Genomic DNA, 5,270 nt, shown 5'->3' on the forward strand with positions numbered 1-5,270 from the left:
CATACACACATGCTGTGCATGCATGAGTACATACACACACATATACATAGATATATAAATATATTTAGACATAAGGAGATATAGATAGATAGATAGATAGATAGATAGATAGATAGATAGATGCTAACTTGCAAAGTAACTTCAGAGGAAGGGTCAGCTAATAACTAAGGGAATCAAGAAAGGTTTCATAGAATGTAGCACTTGAAAGGAAATATGGGTTTCAAAAAGAAGGTGTTGGAGAGAGAGTATTTCTGACATTGGGAGCATCCTAGAGATGGGAGATGGAATGGCTTACAAAGGGAACAGCAAGTTAGACAATTTGGAGTTGGAACATAGAATATCAGAGGGGAAGTAATGTCTAATCAGTCTGTTAAAATGTTTCCAGATGATGTAAAGGTTTAAGTTTCTCTCCTTTTCTGTTTTGAGTTGCATAGTCCTTTATTAGCAACTAAAATAGTAATTATCTGCTGGTGCACATGGGTATTAGTTGACTATACAGTAGATTTATTTTATCCTAATACATACCATTTATAAATGCAATTTTCATTATTAAAGCTTTCACCCTTTTTTGTTTATAATTTGTAAAACTATTCTACAAGCTGAATATATGTACACAGGTCTGCTAAGAACCAAATTTAGAATATGGTAAATATTTTACAGCTTGAATTCAAAAGACCATCTGGTAACATGACTTTATATTCATCATCATTTTTTTAAATCATAAAACATTTTGATACCAGTTTTCCTTCCAACTATCATCCTAAACAAGAAAGCATTTCATAATGAGCTGAAATTAAGAAAAGACTACACCTACAAGAACAGAAGAAAGTTCTAGTAATTTTGAGTTTTCTGTATCCTGAGAGATGAGCAACTGTATTTTGTAAAGGCTGGGCTGGAACTTCATGTAGAGTATGAGTTTGTGCAGGTGGTATTGCTCTATTCAGAGCTTCAGTGGATTCTAAGTGTTCCAGCTGCATAACTGACTGTATTGTCTTGCCATTTTCTACACTTTTTTGACTGGGCATAATTCAAAAATGAAAAGCCCACATTCATTCCATCCTTCTGGAGCTCTGTGATAGCATTTAGTAGCTTCTCAGTGGTATATCTTCCATATATTGTGTTATGGTATTTCTTCAAGAAATTGCTAAAAGATACAGGAGTCTAGTTATATAATGCTCAGGCCCATTTTATCTTGATGTTCAATGAATCTATAAATCTCCCCTGGGAATCATCACTATAACTGTAGCTGAAACTTATCCTTTCAGAAGGTAGACTGGGAAAATAAATTCTTTAAGCCCATGTTTCAACTCAATGTGAGCTTTCTAACTTTAAGAATAATTGACACTGCCCCTAGAGGCAGTAAGAGCTTTGGAACTCCACTAGTGAGTATGGTAGTAGTTTCTTCAGGTGCCTTCCCTCAGTTCTTTTCAAATTTAAAAGATGAGAGGAAAAATAACCTAATGAAAAAATAGTTGGAAATCAGAAAACTTAGTCTTTGAGGGAAGAAGAGTAGCCTATTTGTGAATCCTTTCCAAAGCACACTTTCCCAAAGGTAGAAATCAGAAGAAACTACAGAAAGATTACTAAGATCCACTAACTACTTATTGAAGTTTTCCAAATTCCTGTTCTTTTGACTCTCAGAACTCTAGCTAGTGTAGGAATAATGGTAAACATCCTTATGGCTTTCCATGGCTTTTGCAATAAGGCAAATGCATTTTAATACTGTGTTCATCTTCATCTGTCTGTATAGACACTCACTCAAAAATTCCTATCTTTGATAGCTCTCCATAAATCTTTTGATCAATACAAACAAAGGTCATACAAAGGTGATATCTGTCTATATCTATATGTTAACTGATAGATATATATCTATAGTCATAGATATATCTTATCATCAGACAGTCTACATGGAGATAGGGGCACATGATGGAAAGGCCTAATGATTATTCTTCTGAATTGTAAAGCTGGATCCACTTGTTTGTAAGCATGAGTAGCACATGACCCACAGTAAGTATATCCTGCATTGAGGTAAATAATGGCTCTAGCAGGTGTTCATGTGGACTGTTCCTGTGTAACGACAATTTAGATTTGAAGATCTTTCCCACCCATTAATAAGCCATGTGACCTGCTCACATCACAAGAAGCCTAAGTCACATGTGGTGGGAGAGGCTTGCTGAGAGGAAAAGGAAAGTGTGCCATAGAAAATGTTCAGAGAGAGCAGTTAGAACTGAAGAAGAGAACAGATGTACCAGCTTGTTGTGAGTATTACTTTCAGTGGCAAGGTCCTAGTGGGGGGTGGGCAGAAGGTTATGAGATCGCTTGGCTCCCTGCTGTGATGTCATGTTTTAGATTCTTTGGTGTTACTGTAAAGTGTACTAGTTGTGGAATCTGCTGCTTGGATGGGTCAGACTTATTGGTTTTGGGACCTGGTTCTCTGGTGACATAATAAATAGTTTACTTCTGCCTTCTATATGGAGAGTCTCTTATATTTTGTGATAGAGAACCATATAAGCAGATTGACAATTATCATCTATATTGTGATTATTGCCTTGCTAATACAACTTGTGAAAGCCAACATTCATTCAGTTGAGTACCTGAGAATATTTACCAGCTCCTGGCATGACTGTCTTCCACTCTGGAGGAGGAGGAGGAGCACAAGAGCAATAAGAACAAGAAAGCACTCTTTGTATACGTTTATAAACCATGTACTTTAAACATACTCTCATCTCCTACCCATTTTATGGATGAGAAAACTGGGGAGTAGAAGAAAGAAAATGAAAAAACAGATACAAAAACAAATATTAAATATCCACCCATCGGTAGTGACACTGATAGAAAACAAAACGAAACAAAATAAAACCTTAATTCCACCAGGAATCTGTTCTAGATTACTTCTCTCCTCTAAGCAAGGGCCTTGAGTTCTACTCTTATTCTGGGCACTGAGTTCAGATCTTACTTTTGTCACTTAGTACCCTTGTGACCTTGGCCAAGTCACTTAACTTCTCTGTGCATTCACTTTCCCCATCTTTAAGACAGAGTTGATAATTAATATTCATTCAATCTAATTTTATTTGAACATTATGGACTAAAAACCTTTAAGGTCTCTTCAAATCATTGCTGTGCTGGAAGATATTTAACTGGAATTTTTAAAGGAAATTGTACTTGTAATACACTTTTAAATTTAATATGCCTTATTAATGCTTTCTGCATTATTTTCTTAAGTTTAGACAATAAACAAAATAATAAATGGTGCTTGATTTACAGCATTTCCTCATTTTGAGGTGTGAATGCTCACACTAAACATTTAACAATTCTCCAGAACCTGTTCAAGCTGGCTCCAGCACAACCTTGCTTCCAGCTATAAATTTGTGATCTTCAGGTCCCTACTGTTCAGCTTTCCCTTTGACGTTAGCATTTATTCAATGTATCACAAAAGAAAGTATTTGTGTATGTGTTGCCTTACTCCATAAAATGTGAGGTCCTTGAAAACAGACTTTTCTTTTTTTTTCTTTTATTTTAATTCCCAAAGCTTTGTACAGTGCCTAGCATATAGTAAATTCTTAGTAAAAAAACTTGTTGATTGAAAGATTTGTTGATTCATATTTCATAAGTGAAGACATTCTGAGTCTGAAAAGGCAAGTTGCTTACCTTTTATCAAATAGTAGCATCTGGAGGAAGGAAGGTTCCAACTGCTTTCCTGACTTCCAATCAAAACCTGGCCCATGCAGACACACACACACACACACACACACACACACACACACACACACACACACACGCACGCACACACTTGAGAAAATTCCGTAAAAAGATGTGCACGGACAAGATAAAACAACTTGCCATGGCAATCATAAAATGAGTTATAAATGTAGGACAGATTAGATGCATATTAACCTAACATGAACCAGAAATGGACTACTTTTGCTTTAGAGGGGCTGAGAACACCAAGAAATCATTAAAATTGGGCAGATTTTATCTAAATGGTAAAGACAAGCATGTCTACCTCTTTTTCCTCTTCCTTGCCTACACACAGCAGGAGAGGAAAGAAAGTTACAAAGGAAAAAGAGATTTCATAATGTTTTGAATTTTAGTGGAATTTTAAAGCATATTTAAAATTCTTAATAAAGGGCATTGTGTTATAAAACATAATTATTTTTATTCTACATATGGTTAATTGTTTAATAAATTGTCAAAGGATAATTTGTCCTGTTCTTTAAGAATTTTTTTTTCCCACAAATACATTGAAAAGGAAAACCCCTGAAGAAAAAGAGATGTCAAAGGACTTTAGAGTAATTATAAAATGATTTTAATTTTAATGGTAAAGAATTACATTATTGAAAAATAAAACAGAAATTAATTTCCATTAAGGAAAGAGATATTTAGTTACTTCATTTAAACTTTCAAGGAATGCTAGAAATAATGGGAAAAAAATCCTACATATAAACATTAAAGAAAAAAAAAACTGATAGTTGCACGAGGATAGCAATATAATTATACTGAGGGAGACCCTAACAGAAATAGAAAAAAATGGCTCAATTAAGAATTTCTTAGCCCAGCTGCAGCCACCATCCCTTCCTCTTCCTGAAAAAAATCTTATTTTGATCAAAGAACCTTTTTTTTTTTAATCATTCCTAGAGCAGAATAGGACCTGGAACAAATCTCATAGCAGGTAATCCACAAATAATCTGATTTTTTAAATGAAATGGACTTTTCTCCTGAGGCAGAAGATTGGCCACTTTAATTAAGTTTTACTTGTACTCATTTTAAAATTATTTTGCATTTATCTAGTATTTTCCTCATATAAATGTGTGCTCTTAACATACTAATTATGTTCTTCTTGCCTTTTATCTAATTCATTCTTTTGCATATGTTATCATTTTGCTGAATTATAGTCTTACCATGGAATATGATCATGTCTCTGTTATACCTAAGAGTGAATTTACACCTTTTCTTTGAGAATTCTAGCTTACTTTGATCATCATTCTACAGACTTGCATATAGAGATTTGAAGACAGAATTTCTTTTTACATCTGCTTTCATAGTATATCTTGCAAATTACTAGTTCCTCTGCATTAATATTGGTCTTTCTAAACTATCCCTGCTTGGCTTAATGATATCTGCCCCCTGGGCATCATCTTTTGTTCTGCTATTCCCTTAGCACTTCTAGGCCTTTATATCTGACCTGTGGCTAGAATTTCATATGCGTTGTTTCTCCCAATTTTTCCCCTACCCTGATTAAATTCTTTTATACTAAAACAAAATGATGTTTT

At 34.4% G+C, this 5,270-nt stretch overlaps 1 pseudogene; it reads right to left on the bottom strand.

Moving 5' to 3' along the window:
• Positions 1-948: 948 nt before the first annotated feature.
• LOC118858604 lies at positions 949-2,024 on the bottom strand (annotated as a pseudogene).
• Positions 2,025-5,270: the final 3,246 nt, after the last annotated feature.

This window comes from Trichosurus vulpecula, chromosome 7 (assembly GCF_011100635.1).
Source record: "Trichosurus vulpecula isolate mTriVul1 chromosome 7, mTriVul1.pri, whole genome shotgun sequence".
Lineage (NCBI taxonomy): Eukaryota > Metazoa > Chordata > Mammalia > Diprotodontia > Phalangeridae > Trichosurus > Trichosurus vulpecula.